This window comes from Paroedura picta, chromosome 8 (assembly GCF_049243985.1).
Source record: "Paroedura picta isolate Pp20150507F chromosome 8, Ppicta_v3.0, whole genome shotgun sequence".
NCBI classification, from domain to species: domain Eukaryota; kingdom Metazoa; phylum Chordata; class Lepidosauria; order Squamata; family Gekkonidae; genus Paroedura; species Paroedura picta.
The window spans coordinates 60478903-60496141 of NC_135376.1; the positions used below are offsets into that span (position 1 = coordinate 60478903).

The following is a 17239-nucleotide window of genomic DNA, read 5'->3' on the forward strand; positions in this document are numbered from 1 at the left end:
GACTGAAGTCAGATTCTAAACTGACAATAAATATGGTGACTTAGTTAGATCTGAAAGCAGCATCCCACCAAGTGCATCTGGAGCCAAAGGCAGTTTCCCATCTGGAACACATTGTATACATCATAGTTAGGCAAGCTGCTGAGAAAGCAGAATGTTTCATTTGTCACTGTTATGAACTGTTGAGCAGACCCAGTACAAGCTGAGTATTCTATAGCAACCCCTCTTCCATTAATTGCAGAGCTAAAGCATAAAGTAAAGATGATACGAATGGCAAAAAATAGGCAAAATGACAAACTGATTTGTTCTTACTGTTGCTAATCAGACCATAGCTTGTATTTGGTGGCAAAAGGAATCAAGGTCTTTGTTTTCAGCCTATATAACATTTATGTGCAATGCAACAGCTTTAATAATCACAGATATCTTGGAATGGAAATTAAAAATATAGTTGCCTATCTCATTTCTTCTAGATTTATAGTCTGTTTATCTCTAAACTCTGGAATTGTTTGTATTATTCAGTCTGAAACCTAGTTGTGTTGATTTTAACAGCCTAAATTCTTTTTTATCCACAGAATCTGTCATATTTTCTGGGTATTTTCACAGGGGTCTTGGGAAATGAATTGGGAGTGTACAGTTAGGAAATTAACAGTGTAATACTTTGCAGAGATGAAGTGAATGGATTTAGACCAGAGTACCATATTAGAAGACACAATGTACAAACCAAATGGGATTAATAAAGTAACAGACACATCTGATCTTTCAGTCATTAAGCTGCAAGTCCTAGATTTGCTGTGGGAAGAAGCAGTAGGAAAATAACCGTGCAATTTTGTCCTTGTGAATAATTTTGTCCTTATCCTTGCCCTTCGTTTTTGCACAAGTGTTGTGAGGTGTAGGTGGATCATGAATCAGTTCATGGTTGCAGAGATTCTCTAATTCAAGGAAAGCATAGTTAGAATTTGCCTTGTCACCTGCCATTCAGAAAGCCCATGACAAGCAGAGGTGCTGTGTGGCACCATTACCAAATTCACCATGAAGCAGTCACTTCAAATTATTTGAGAGACCTCAGATTCCAGAGAAAAGGAAGGCTTCCTACCGTTAACCCCTGTGTCTCATTAAAAGGAATGGTAGAGGGCACTCTTTATTTTCATAGCTCTTGGGATAAATGGTCTCAACTTAGCCAGCACTATTTGGCACAGCGCTGCAGTTAGTGTCTGAAATTTTGCCATTCCATAACCCACTACTGGTCACCTGACCTTAATCCCAACTCATGTTAAGGAGAGGTGCTAGAGCAGGGGTAGTCAAACTGCGGCCCTCCAGATGTCCATGGACTACAATTCCCATGAGCTCATGGGAATTGTAGTCCATGGACATCTGGAGGGCCGCAGTTTGACTACCCCTGTGCTAGAGCAACCTCTGTTTCTGTTTAAAAGGGAAACCATCTGGAGCTATATCATCCACAAGGAGGGACAAATCTTCTTGTCCCTATAATTGAAAAAAATATGTGTGGAAATCTTTTTTCTCAAACGCCCCCCCCCCCCCCGCCTCCCTGTATGCATATATGAACCTCACAAATCTAGGTGAGATGGTGATAGAGATGAATTGATCTATAATTATACTCCCAATTGACCTTGGGGAAAATATTCTCTGAAATGTATTCCTCCGGCAAATTCTGTAAAAGTAGCATATAAATTTTCTAAACAAATAATAGTTCCCACTTGACCTGTGAAACTAGTCAGGAGAGTGTAAGAGTAGGCTCCATCACATGTGTCCGAATGGGTAGCCACAGCTAAGAAGACAAACTGCTGCATGCCCAGTGCTGATTACCTTTCCAAGGTATGGGGAATCCTCCCCTTCTGCCTTAAAGGGAGACAAAACATTTATGCACCAAGCTCTCCACTGGCTATAATGTCAGTTGCAGCCTGTGCTGGGGACATTAGCCACTTGTTCAAGGCGGGTAAGTACAATGCTAAAAGCCTTGTCTGGTTAATAGAGTTCTGCATTTCTTTGAATGGAATGAGATAGAAAGAATATCTGTCATGGGCCATGAAAAAAACGCTTAGCCATACTGATCAAAAGGGTCACTGTACCATCACCCATTTAGTTGAAGATGAATGACCCCATTACAGCCAATGGGGGTGCATGGTTTAGGTTTTTCATTTTTACTTCTGTTATGTTTTATCTTCTTTGAATAAATAAAAAATAATCTTTGCTGGTTGTGTATAGTCCATGCAAAGTCTGTAGTTGCTCTGAAGTATCCCTGTCATTCTTTTCACTAGCTTTTTTTTTTAATGCAGCTATTCAGTATGCAAATCCAGACGTTTTGCATGTTTCCCCATAAGGTACTTTGAAAACTCAGAGTGCATATTTGAAAGTTCAGCAAGAACAAACCACAGCTTTTTCTCATTGGTTTCTTATCAGGAAGCTCAATTCAAGAATTGATTCCCATGCACAAAACTCTGTTCCCATCTCCAGCCATATCTCAACATGTCACTATAGATAGTACTGTTATTAGTGTAAATGAATGAGATTTCTCTAAAACCGTGTTGATACTAGAATATACCAGAATAGACATTGTTGAAGAGAAGATCATGTGTGTGTCCTTGGTGATATTAGCCCAGTATTAGGCAATATTTAGCCCAGACATGACTCTTTTGGCCTTTTGCACTTGTGTACTAATATGGTGATTGTCAAGGGATTTGCTGATGCCAGAGCACAGCTTGTTATATAAAAGGACAATTGAAAGGAAGCTGTGGGATGCTGTGTGTAAAATGATTTAAGATCTTACCCATATTCAGCGACGCAGGGCACGCACTCAGCCAGACAGATGCTTCCTGGATTAATCTGAACAACTGGACCTGATGGAAACTCAATTAAGCAGCTTTGCTGTTCTGGATTCTCTAGCTTACAATGCCACATGCTGCTATTCCAATTATAACATTGTCCTCTACATTTGCTCGAATCTTCGGCTGTTCAACTAAGAGCCATAAAAAAACACTATAAAACTGTGCAGACTGAAACAGAGTTCATGCAAATACAGTCTACAGCGCTCTGTGCGTTCAAATTGACTTTGCTAATAAGCTTAATGTTCTCTGGCTCCGTTTGGGAGTTTGCATTAGCAATAAGTTGAAGGCAAAGTAGTATATCCAATTTGTGACTTTCTGCAGAATTTTTATTGGTATTATGAAATGGGAGCTTGATTTAGGCTTATCATCATTACTGATAAAGGAGATGCCGATTTTGGATGGAACATCAACATCAGGAGATCTGGAACTCTGAAATCACTTGCTTCCATTCTTTGAATCGAAGGAGATAACTTCAGTGGGGATGCTCACCCAGTTGCTGTCAGCCTAAAATGGCGGCCAGCCAAACTGCTGAACTGGACATAGTTCCGTGAAATGTTTGGAGGAGGTGCCTTCTCCAAATCTCAGTTGAGGAATAAACTGGGGCATTCTCATGCGGAAATTGGATTCATGCCCATCTCTAGTATAGAGAAATGAACAGTAAATCATGGTGTAGTTTTGTATTGAGATTAGTGGCTGGCCTTGACTTCTCAGAATATTTGAGGACCTTTGGATTTTAAGAAGCGAAACTGCTCATAAAACAAAGATTGTTAGACCAGAGCAGTCATTCTCAAACAGTGTTACTCCAGAGCCCCAGAGGACTTACTCAAAAGTGTCTATATGTGATGTGTGTCTGTGTGTGTGTGTATAAAACCATTCCAGGGAGGAGTCAGGAGGACAATGTGGCTTTCTTCTCATCTGTCTCATCAGCAGTGGCCTTGTTGAAGTCACACACAGTAGGAAAGGTATGGGAGGGAAGAGCTGAATCTGCTGCACTCCCTTCATTGGCTTCACCCATTGCCCCCCTCTCAGAATTTCTTCCCAATGCCCTGTCAGCATAAAATGTCTGGAGAAAGGCTGTTGCAAGTGGAGGGGTTCAGATATTCAAACAGGAGAGGACTGTGTCCAATGCCATAGAGTCTACCCTCCTAAGCAGGCATTTTCTCCATGGATACTGATCTTTGTAGTTTGAGGATGAGCTGTAATTCCAGGGGATCCCCAGGTCCCACCTGGATGCTTGCATCCCTAGCCGAGAACTACTATACCTGAATCCAGTGCACAGACTTCAAAGGATTACCCAATGCCTGAAGATTTTTTCAGGGGTTACTCCATGGGCAAAAAATAGAAAAAGGCTGGACCACAGTGCTCAAACAGAGTGCTTAAAGTTGAGAATCTCTATGCTTTATAGACAGCTATCTTCTTTTCCCCTGCTTCTTCTAGCATACTTTACCAATTTAAAGAATTGCAAATATAGAAAAGTCTTTATCGAGGCACACTTCCATATTTTACCACTTGCAGTCTTGAAAGGCTATTTTAATGGTGTCTCATATTGGAAAGGAGTCTGCTCTTATGATCAAAAGTGTATTGAGGACATGTCCCACATCACATTCCCATGCCTGAGATATGAGGCTGAATATAATAGATTTTTGTGAACCATAATATCATGCTTCCCAGGAAGCTTCCCAGATCAGGAGAAATTAGTCATATTATTGGCAGATAGGGACAAATTTGTTACTTTCCAAATGGCAAGATTTGCTGCTGCTGTCATAAAGGATAAAAAGATGATGGGGTGTGCTAACTAAAGTATGTCTGGCCCATGACTACACCACTCTGGGTTACTTGTCATTTGTAATTTGTCTGGCCCGTATAGTTTCCTTTTATTATTAGATATATTTTAATGATGACTTTGAATTGTAGCACTTTCAGTAAAAATGTCCAATTCTTTATTATTTGTTTCAAATTTTATCCTGTTGAACATTTACATTTTACTCTGTATAGTTACTATGGCTTTCTTTGCTAATGGAATAAAGATTGATTGATGAATTACATGGCTTTTGTAACTTAACTGTTGGTCTCAGAGCTGAGTAAAAGCAAACATGAGAAGTGAGTTAGGAAGACAGGAAAAAGAGTTAGGGGGTCCAGATCTCAGAAAAAAAATATTCAAAATGTATTCTCCTTGTATATCTCTTTTGTTGAGGAATGGGTTATTTTATAGTCGCCGTCCCTAGAGCAGAGACACTCGATAGCAGTGATAGTACGCAATTCTCATTGGCTTCAGGAATGCAGTGAAAGCTTGATGCAAGAAACATCTGCTGTCATTAGTTAGAATGTTATCTTCTACTTGTTAACCATATGATCCTGAAAGCAGCATATCACATTTTAAAAAGACAATATTGTCTCCCCCAACCATTTCCAACATATTTGTTATGCTGTTTTAGGAATTGTGGGGCCCTAGCAGAGCAGCCAGACTGGGTGTGCAGGGGCCCCTCTAGAGGAAAGGGGTGTCACTCCGAGTGTCCTTAAAGAGGGAAAGGGGGGGAGGAGAGAGGCTGCGACCTTAATCCATGGGGGGAGGCACCACTTGGGGCTCCTGGAAGCACAGGGCCAGTAGCACATGCTACATGTGCTACATAGATAAATTGGCCCTACTACTTTGTCTCAGATGTGATTCATTGGTGAGCTTAGGATGACAGTTTCTGTGCTTGTATATTTGGTATGAATGTCAGAAACTTAGTGAAAATATCAGGTGTCCTGTGTGATAGTTCTGTACAGACTTTGAAGCATTGAGTAAAGGATTATTTTCTATTGTTTTTTTTTTTTTGAAAAGAGTGAATATAAGACAGTGTTTTGAAGTGATGTATTTTGGTTTTGATGTCATGGTCCCAGGTTTCTTTAAGGCTATGATACTTAGTGGGTGGCACTGGGGCACTGACTGCCTCTGAGCCTCATCTGCTCACAGAGCTGTCTTAAAAATAAGTGAGATCATAGAGTATTTACCTGAAAGGATGACAACCCTGAATACAAGATGATTTTAAAAGGTTTGTTATTGTATGTGAATTCAAGATGGCCACCACATTTTCTGGACAGCATGCTTGGAAAGTACCACCTTGTCTTCCTTTTAGGTAGTACATGAAATAGTCATTTGAGTCCACAGGCACCTTTAAGACCAACAAAGGTTTATTCAAGGTGGAGCTTTCATGTGCATGCACACTTCTTCCACCTTGAATAGAACTTTGTTGATTTTAAAAGACTCAGATTTTGTTTTGCTACTTCAGATCAACATGGCTACCCAACAGAATGAAATAATCATGTTTGTATTCTGAACTCCAAGGAGGGTTGTGGTATTTTACCCACACAGTGTTGTTCGGTGGGTTAGGCTAAGAGATAGCAACTGTGCTGAGGTACTTAGGTGAATTTTGTAACTCAGTGGGGAATCAGGCCTGTCTGATCCAAGGCTAACACTGGATTCAATAGGTCAGATTGATTCTGTATGTATTGATGGTTGTAAAGATGGCTAGAAACGATCTGTATAAATACGTTTTGTATGTAATCTGTTTGGGGAATATTCCATAGCTTGGGCAGCCATTTTGTGGTCAGAGGTTATGATTTGTTTTATTGATAGTGTACCTTTCTCACTGTAATTCAAGGTGGGTTGTATAATATAAAAACAATGTAATATAACTAGGATTCCATAAAACTGAAACAAAACAGAAGTATTAAACATGACATGGTAATACAAGTAATAGTAGTAGAAGAAGAAGAGTTGGCTCTTATATGCCACTTTTCTCTACCTGAAGAAGTCTCAAAGCAGCTTACATTTGCTGTACATATTATTTATTTGTTTGTTTATTTGTTTATTAGATTTTTTATTATGTCCTCCCATATGGCTCAGGGTGGTTTATATGGAACGTCTGGGTGTATTACATGGAACATCATAGATATAAGTAACAGTCATAACTTAATATCTGCAACAATCTCAACAATTTCAACAGATTGATAGAATATTACAATTTTATTAGCAACTATTCATTTATTCATTTATTATATTTATAAGCTGCCACTCCTGGCTTATAGAAAAAGAATAAGAATGCAGCAAGAGCCGCATAAAACATACCGCAACAGAGAATACATGGTAGCCATATAGCCCAGAATCCCATTCCCTTTACTAAATCATCTGCATGCCTATTTCCTTTATAAAAATCTCCCCCCACCCCACGATTATGAAAAGTCAGAAGTATGGGACCTTCCTGGCCTCTTCAGGCAGGCTGTTCCACAGGGTGGGAACCATTATGGAGAATGTACATGCATAGGAGGTGTGGCTTTTGTCCATTTACAGGGTGGCACCTGTACAGGCACCTGTACAGGTTAGCAAAGTTGTGGTAGTGTGGCATAAATGAGGAGTCAATCCTTCAGATACAAGGACCCAAGGCTTGATTATATGTGATAATCAGTACCTGAAACTGAACCTGGTAACTAACAGGCAGACAGCAGAATGACTGCAGAATTGGTGCAATATGCATGCACCACTTATTTCCTGATAATAACCAAGCTGGAACATTCTGCCCGAACTGAAGTTTCTGAATTGATTTTGAAGGGGTAGTTATGAACAGTGTATTACAGTAGTCAAGTCTCGATGTTACCATGGTGTGGATCAAAGTAGCCAGATTGATCAAGTCAAGGTAGGGGGACATCTTCTAGGCTAAATTAAGTTGGAGGAAACCACTTTTGCAGTTGCATTCATCTTCCAGTCCAGCAGTAACATCGGATCTATGTCAGCAAGGATCAGCTGAACCCCATCAAAATTGGATGTCCTTCAAGACCTCAGGCTTCCCAACCAGCATTACCTCTGTCTTTTCAGGGTTTGGTTTCAGTTTGTTTATCCTCAGCCATTCAACTACAGTAGTCGGACAGTGACTCAGGAACTCTACTGCATTCCTAGAAGGTTTGGAGAGAGACATCTGGGTGTTGTCAGCATATTGATGGCATCCAGTTCCAAAACAACAAATTATTTTTCCTGGATGGATAGCATGGGGGGAAAGAAGGCACCTTGTGAAACCCCACAGAACAAATCTCACATGGATGATAATTGGTTTCCAATGCAACTCTATTGAGTCTGTCCCTAAGGAAGAGTTAAACTAGTTCAGAGGACATCCATTGATACCTACTTCAGCCTCCAAGCATTTTAACAGGATACCATGGTCTGCTATATCATCAGTAGCAGATAAATCCAGTAGGAGCAACAAAGCGGCATTGCCCTTGTCTAGATTCCAGATGGAGATCATCAACTAATTTCACCACTGCCATGTTCATCCCGTCTCCTGGCTTGTAACCAGGCTGAAAATAGTCCATGTATTCTACTTGTGCAAAGGATTGCTTTAAAAAAATACTGTTTGTTTTTTGTTGGGATACCGAGCTGAAATATAGTTTGCTGACTGCTTTGAATAATGGAGTTCATAAACAGAAACTTTAAAAATAAATAGTTTGTAACATGTAATATGTGTGAATACTCTGTGACAGACATATCTGATAAGGAATATCAGGTGTCCTATGTTAAATTTTGTAATGTGTTCACAAGGAGAATGTGTACATTTGCCTAATGGGTAGTCAAACTAAATTACTGGGTGTTACACATCCATAACACAGTTTCTTACATGGTTTTCTGGTTAAAGGTGTCCAACTAGCATCAGGAAAATCAGGGTGACCTTGGGCCAGTCAAACTTTCTCAGCCTAACTTACTTTCAAGGTTGTGAGGATAAAATAGAGGAGAGGAGAATAATGTAAGATGCTTTGGGTTCCCACTGGGGAGAAGGGCAGGGGATAAATGAATGAATGAACAAATAAATTAGGCTGAATTTAGACCTGAGAAACCATAGTTAAAATCCATGCTTAGGCACGGGCATTAGTTTGGTTGCAACAAATTTAATTCTGAAAATTATTTGGATATTTAAAATGATCAATATATCCTAAGGGATCTCAATTTATGAATGGACTTTTGTAGTCTGCCATAAGTGGATAAGTAGGTACAAGACTCTATAATTGTTACAATGCATTATCTTTTATATATTGTTATCGCTTGCCTCCCAAACCTGCTGAGCAAGTATTATAACTATTACAAACTTTGATAGTTATAAGCCCCAATGTCCATTAGGTGGCATTATACACAAGGCATGGATTATCAAGGACTGGGGACTTTCCAGTGAAATAGCTAGCGATGAAATCACATTTTACAAGAGTGTTAGGGGAGGTAATTGTCAGTACCAAAGAATAAACAGAAGCATAGGGCTTGGCTTTTTGCATACTTTGTTGTAGCTGCTGTGGCACAAGCAGAAACTTGTGTAAGAACTGTTAGAATCTACCCTATTTATCCTATCTATCGAATGGGATGAAATTAATTCAAAAGAAATTCCATCTAAACATCTGGAATAAGTTCCTGACAGAGCGGTTTCTCAGTGGAACAGGCTTCCTCGGGAGGTGGTGGGGTCTCCATCTTTGGGAATTTTTAAACAAAAGCTAGATAGCCATCAGACGGAGAGGCTGATTCTGTGAAGGCAAAGGGCTGGCAGGTTACAGTAGATGAGCGATTGGGATGTGAGTGTCCTGCATAGTGCAGGGGGTTGGACTAGATGACCCATGAGGTCCCTTCCAACTCTATTATTCTATGATTCTATGATTCTATCATATTTTGCCTCTCCTACCTCTAATAATCCCCCTCATCTGCTTATTGCTAGGGTTGCCAAGCTCCATATGGTAGCTGGAGATCTCTGGCTATTATAATTTATCTCCAGGTGGCCAAGATCAGTTCACCTGGAGAAAATGGCCACATTGGAAGGTGGATTCTATAGAATTTTACTTCATTGAAGTACCTTTCCAAACCCCACCATCCTCAGGCTCCACCCTCACAATTTCCAGGTATTTTCCAACCCAGAGCTGGCAACATTACTTACTGAAGTTTTGCCTGGTATAATTGGGTCATGGTGCTAGATGACTGGGCAGTTTCCACGTGGTGTAATGGTGTAATGGTTAAGAGGGGCAGCTTCTAATCTGGCTAGCTGGATTTGATTCCCCACTCCCACACATGTAGCCAGTTGGGTGACCTTGAGCTCATCACAGCCTGGTAGAGCTGTTCTGACTGGGCAATAATATCAGGGCTCTCTCAGCCTCACCTACCTCACAGGGTATGGGCTGTGGGGAGAGGAAAGAGAAGGGGATTGTAAGCCGCTTTGAGAATCCTGGTAGAGAAAAGCAGCATGTAAAAACAATTCTTCTTCTACTATAACAGAAGTTGATATTTTCCCACTGTCTACCCCCATTCCTCTAAGGAATCTGTTCTATAAGGCCTGCTTTGGTTGTTGATGATTTAGTAGTGTGTAAGATATCAGTGTTGGAGAAAGGGGATAGGTAACTCTCCTTACACTGCCTCTGGGTTTCATTTGGCTCTGGGATGCAGTGCATAGACACTGGGGAGTCTATGGCACATGATGGATGATTTCAGGTTCCTCAGAGCAACAGGCCATATGAACCAAGACAGTAAGGTAAACCAAGCCTTTGTGATTTTCAGATCAATGAGGACTGTGGAAGACAAATAAATGTAGACTGAGTTATCTATAGTTAGGGAAGTTGAAACCCATTCCTCTAGTCCAGTGGTAGTCAAACTGCGGCCCTCCAGATGTCCATGGACTACAATTCCCATGAGCCCCTGCCAGCAAATGCAGTTTGAAAGGCCGCAGTTTGACTTCCCCTGCTCTAGTCTGTTGGAGCTCTCGTCTCAAAGTTTGGTATCCTGGAATGCTGCTTTACTCTGCTGTGCTGGGATGCTACAAGCCTCACTGCCACAGATGGAACCCATCTGTAAGGAAATTCATTGCTTTGACTATGTAAACGGTGACCTTGAGGTCAAATGTTAGAAAGCAAATGTTTCAGCAACAACTTTAATGGCTATAGACTGGTGGAGCACTATGGTATGGGGGGAAGTGCTGTACAAAATATAGAAATATAGGTCTTTTCCTCCTCCTCCTTCTAACAATGCTTAATTTCATAATCTGCTGCAATGGATTTCAGCCTCAAATCAGACAGCCTTCAGCCTGCCTGCTGTTTTCCAGGCCCTGAATGGGCCAAAGTGGCTGGACAGCCCCAGCTTCTCTATACCGTCTCTATTCCCCCCTCCAAGTTTTGTTTTTATATTTATTTATTTATATTTCTTATATTTATATACCATCTTCCCCTTGTAGCTCAGGATGGTTTACATGGAACATGAGGTTATAAAAGTGATAACATTTATAAAAATTGGTACAATGAAGATTTGGTAGCTACATCAATTGATAACATTGATAAATAATGGCAATAACAGGAACATCACTTGTAATTGATAACTGAACTGATTGACATATTGACTGTAACCCCATAGGTTGCCAATGCAGGTTGTGCCATGATGTTCTTGATGGGCATATCTGATGTGGGGTGTTCTGGGGGGCTGGTAGTAATAGTGGTTGTAGTTGATTCAGTTGGCCTGGTGGCAGAGCTCTGTTTTGCAGGCTGTGCTAGCTCCAACAGGGCCCAGATTTCCTCTGGGAGCTCAATCCACCAGGTGGGGGCAGGACAGAGAATGTTCTGGCCCTGGTTGAGGCCAAACATGCTTCCTTAGGGCCAGAGATCACTAGCCCATTCGAGTTGGCTAAGCATAGAGCTCTTTGAGGGCATAGACGGAGAGGTGGTCCCTCAAGTACACTGGGCCCAGACCATGCTTGGCCTTAATGGTTGACGGGAACAAGACCAAGACCTTAAGCTTGATCAACTGGTAACCGGTGCAACTGATGGAGTATGGGCTGGATATGGACTTATTTATTTTATAAATAAGATTTATTTTATTATGTTCTCAAGATTTATTTTAGTTTAAACTAGTGAATATTCTGCCATGTTGTGTTGGTGTTTTGTTAAGTGCAAACTTTATTCTGCACTGGAATCTCAATTTTTAGATTGATATTCTTTTTACATCTTTATATCTAACATGTACAGTTGCCCGCCTCCAGTAGGTGGGGGGCATGGTGAACTTCCAGAATTACAACTAGCTTCTGGATGACAGAAATCAGTTTTCCTGGAGACAATAGTTACTTTCAAGGGTGGACTCTATGGTATTATCCCCTGCTGAGATCCTTCCTTTCTTCAAACCCCACCATCCTCAGTCTCCACCCCCATCTCCAGGATTTTCTCAACCTAGAGTTGGCAACCTGCCAAAAGATGTTTTCAAATCACAACTCAAATTGTGTTTCAGTCCAAGATTGACTTGATTTCCTGGCAAGAAAATGTACATGATGTCTTGGAATAAATCCATAAGGTGTCTATCAAACAAAATACACGGGGCTATACATGGCCTGGGCCCTGCCTACTTGCGGGGCCGCTTTTCTCTTTATGCCCCCCGCCAGGCACTGCTTTGCAGGTATGAATTTGCTGATAATCCCAGGGACCTGGACCAGGGCCAAGGCTTTTTCAGTTCTGGCCCCTGCCTGGTGGAATGAGCTCCCAGAAGACGGAGCTTTCAGAGTTCCACAGGGCCTGCAAAATGGAGATCTTCCAACAGGCGTTTGGTTGAGGCTGGGTGGAAGCCCCAGGATATATGATTGGGTCATCTCCCTCCCCTTGTGCCTGGGCCTGGTAATAGACCAGGCCTGGATAAAGGACATTATCCCCTATTCCCTCCATCTATGGTGCTACAACCCTATGGATACCTGGGAAGAATTGGTTGTTACCATGTTTTCCCAAAAATAAGACCTACTCCAAAAGTAAGACCTAGCTGTACTTTTTCATGCACCACTAGTATAAGCCCTCCCCTGAAAATAAGACCTACCTCTAATTGTTCCTTAGAGCCAGGGCCAGCCTTAGGGGTGTTCTTGTAGGGGTGTTTGTGGTCATACAGGGCGCCGGGCCAGGCAACATTCAAATTTGCAGTACACGTATACGCTGTGCTGCTATGCCGCCCATTTCCCCACTGGCAGCAATACACACTGCAGAGACTTGCCCCTGTTTGCTCAGCTTCTGTCAGCTCCCCCTACAATCCCAGAATCCACCGGCTTGACAGAAGCTGTGCCCTGCACTTAAGGTACGATTTAACGGGTCAAAAAGAATCTCAGAGAAAGCTTTAAGCATGTGAATACGTTTGTGTATGAGCAACTGATCCTTTAAGGATTTCAGGATCAGACCATAAAACCAGAACTCTGAATTGGGTCTGTAAACAGAATGGCAGCCAGCGCAGTCAAGATGATTTTGTCTGATTTTTGCCAGAGCGATACAGTATGTCATAGGCGCTCTACAGAATACCAAAAGAAGTCAGGCAGCAAATTTTCTGCAAACTATTCCTTTGTGTACTTTTTTCATTCCAGTGATGTGAGAGGGAAAGGGCCGGTAAAAACGGTTTGCTATTTAATTGCATATTACATCTTCTTTTATCCAACTGGTTACTTTTGTTTGGCGCAAAGCTTTTATGTACATTAGCCAGCTTTCATAGTCCTGAGTTATTTTAATTGTTCTTCTGAGGCAGTTTATTTTTGAAAATCAAAGTGTCAGAGAACTGTTAACACTGTAAACACCTACAGGGCCTTTAAGAATTATGCTGACAGGAACATGACAGTAAGCGGACAGGGAGACTAAACTACACCGTCCCATGATTATTTTTCACTGAGGTCTAAAGATTTCCCCACCCACAGAGAACGTTTAGCTAGCAGGGGTGTTCTATGTCAGTGCTACAGCCCAGTAGCTTGCAACTGTTAATAGCCTGATTCTCTACAGCTTGATAGGCTTTGGCTGCAATCCAAAGAACAGTTTCTTAAGAGCTAGACCCCGATTGAATAAAATGGGATGGTTGAGGACACCCGCTTAGGATTTCTCCCTGCCATAGCTAACCTTTGGGTCCTCAGAGTGTGGGGTTGGAGTTCTACAGCCACAGGGAGTTCACATCTTCTATAGCTGAGGCAACTTCTAGATCTATCAGTCTTGTATAAAGATATATGGCTGAAGATTTTTTGCTTTAAGGAGCTTCAGGAGCTCTACCACTTGTCCTCTTAGTTCCCATGCTAGCTCTAGCCTCAGTATTTCAGAATGAACAGCTTTGTTTGTTGTCCCCCCATTTTGCTGTCACAAAGAGTCCCGTGGCACCCCAAAGACTGGGGCTGAATCTCCGCTCACCAACAGTGTGCTGGTGTTGGTCTATAGCAATGGTCCACTTTCTGGTTTGTGCCGTCTACTCAATATACTCATTGTAAATATTTGCTGCAGCACAATGCCCAGTCAATTGGATTTATTATGGTATCAGTTGGCTCAGGTTCACAAAAGCATATGCCATAATGAATCCATTAGTCTTTAAGGTGCCACAATTTTTTCATTTTATATTGAGCTGGTATGTTTGGGTCAAGCACCTACCAGCTGCTTCTCCAGTTTATTGTCCAAATATATAATTTAAATTCAGAAATCCATAAAAGGAGAATTGCAACTTGTCCTGATTGCAGTCTTTCTTGATTTTTTTAAAGTTGAGAAACAGGTATGTTTTCTGTCGCTCTTTTTAAAGTGAAATGTTGTTAAAGTCATTATGCTACTACCATGCCCTTTTGTAAAAACAAACCATAATTTCAGGATAAGAAGGGAGGAGGGAAATATAAGACTCCCAAGAGCTGGATTTGACAACTTACTTAAGGACTCAGGATTTAACATTGAATAAACCAGTGATTATGGAGATATTATGAAAATGATGGAGAAGAGAAACCAGTATAGGTCATGTTTAAACTGTTGCCAAAAGGGTAAGACACAGAGCTTTTTTAAAAAAAAAACCTACACATACTAAAATAAAGAAAATAAATTAAATCCTTCAGTCTTTTAAAAAGATGTACCAACTTCTTTTTAAAAAGTACAAACATATTGTTGCTAATGCAGCAGCATAAAAGCTCCTACCTGTCTTCTTGGGAATTTTTAATAACTTTGACACAGAACCAGTATATGCTTGTGTATATGATAGAAAACAAAGTATGATTTGCATTTACCTGTCTATAATAATAAAGATTTGGAATTGATAAGGGTTTGCTTGGGCTAAAATGAAAACCAATTAATGAGAATATTCATTTGTTTAAGAGTTTAGATCTGAAAACAAGATTAAATCATTAAGGTGCCAAGATATTAGAACAAAAAAGCTTAGACCAAGAAAGCCACATGTGAAAAAGTGCTGTTGCGTAGTTGGGGTGGGGGAGTTCATATTAGTTTCTTAAAAAAAAAAAAGAGCTTGGGTTTTTGGATTACTTTGCGGGCCCTTTGAAACTCCTGGTAGGTTGTTTTCAGTCTGATACCTGACCCAGATAGGAGTGCTTGGAAATAATTTAAAAGAAGTTTCCAGATCCTGTTCTTGCCTGTCAGCTTCTTGTTGAAAGAAAAACACGTTTGGGAAACTTCAGTTAACTATAAAGTTGATGAAATTTATACCAAGAGAGCCTTGTTTGGAGAGTTACAAACATGGGAAAATAATTTTTAAAAACCTTTAAAAACAGAACAATAGTTAGGTTGTTGTGTATTGCTCATATTAATTTTTATTAAATCCACAGCACAACAGAGATGCAAAACAGAGAGGTAAATATAATTTAGAAGCAAGATTTTTGTGTACCATTATGATGTGAGGCTTCCTTTAATTTCCCAATTGCAGACTGCCATATGAATAGGAATAACAATATCAGGGCCCAATTGTCCCTACAAATAGAAATGTTAGGGTTTGTTATAGGGTTGGGCGCTGAGCTCTTCCGCCTGGCGTTTGGTTGAGGCCAGGCACAACCAACAACATGTGCAGGGCACTTGCCCTCCCCCCCTCCCCAGAAATCTATCGAGGCATTCTGCTCCTGGAGCTGTTTGTATTATTACTGCTTAATGTTGTTCTGTTACCCTGTTATCATCAGTTAGTAATATTAATGTTATAGTTATTTATATGCATGGTTCTTTATATAGTTCTCAGTACCGCCCTCCCTGAAGGCTCAGGGTGGTTTACATGGAAAATCAATGTGAAAATCAATCAATCAATGAATTAATTAATTTAAAAACAGCCAGCGCCCACGCCTCCCCCACCCCCACCCCCACGCCATTGGCTGCTTCAGGTGCAAACAGCTGGTTCAGACGCTGAAGCGCCCAACTCTAGTGTTACTAAAAATTGTGAGTTTGTGATAGGTAAAAATGGGTGCTGATTATGAGGCAACTCATTGAAATGTACTAGGAAAAACTGCTGAATATATGTTTGAAGCCACAATCCTGTGAAAGCTTGCTTGGGGGAAATCTATTAAATTTAGTATGACTGTAGTAAATAGTCTACTGTAGTAAATAGTATTTCGTTTATATTACATTAGGTCAGGTTGGGAGAGGTAGGGAAGAATGTTGTGATGTTGTGATGCTGAGGCAGATTAAATGGGTTGGATCCAGAGAGGTTTTCTTCTGTGAAAAAAGGAGGAAGGGGTTACCTTTGGCCTCAAAAAAGGCTGTGCTGGGAATTAAGAGGCATTCAGTGTAAAAGACAGGTGGGACAGGGAACTGAGTTTAAGTGGAAATGCTGCCTAGATCTAACCCTATGTTATTCTTGACTTACGGAGCTTCCTTGGTATTGTTTGAGGAACCATCGTCTAAACTAGTGGTTTGCTGGTATTTTGCTCAACAGAAATTGAGCCCAATAGAGTGCAGGCACACAAAAGCTCACACCTTGAATAAATCTTTGTTGGTCTTAAAGGTGCTATTGGACTCCATTTTTGTTGTGCTACTTCAGACTAACACGGCTACCCACTTGAAGGTATTTTGCTGTTAGAGGTTAACTATTTGCTTTTACTTTGTATATCTCCTGATTCAGTTCTGTGCAAAGTTCCTCATCCTTTGTCTGTTCTCCATTGCTTGTATTCTTTTCTGGGAGAACAGAGAACTGAACCTATAAGACATCTAGAAGTTGCAATTGAAGAATGAGGATGTGTGTATTTCCTATAGCTGTCCCCCATCATAGTGGTTCAAGGGCTGATTAGAAAAGGACGAAAGAAAGGAGGAAACAATGTGTACCTACAGAAGAAATTTCCCTGCAGGGAAATGTAGCCCAACCATGATGTTAGATTTGTTCAATTTCATTTCGAGCCACTGTTGCACAAATCCTTTTCTAGAAAATTTGTGCAAGCCTGTCTTTTCATGGATGAAACCTAGTTGGTTTAATTAATTTTAGCTGATAGGATTTCCTGTGTTCGTAAGAATCTTCCATTCCAATTTAGAAACAGTTTCAGGGATGTTTATTTGCACAGTAACACCATATACTCTTGCAGTGCCCGAGGAAATAGTTTTTTTTCCTACCGTCCCCTGGGCCAAAACCTTCTGGCCTTGCTGTCACAAGCAGTCCTACTGTAATAAATGTTCATGAG

The 17239-nt window shown here is 40.8% G+C and overlaps 1 protein-coding gene across 5 annotated transcripts in view; it reads left to right on the forward strand.

The window, feature by feature from the left end:
* The window catches only part of LHPP (phospholysine phosphohistidine inorganic pyrophosphate phosphatase), a 150580-nt gene that overhangs the window by 65498 nt on the left and 67843 nt on the right, over nucleotides 1–17239 (forward strand). The window lies entirely within an intron of this gene.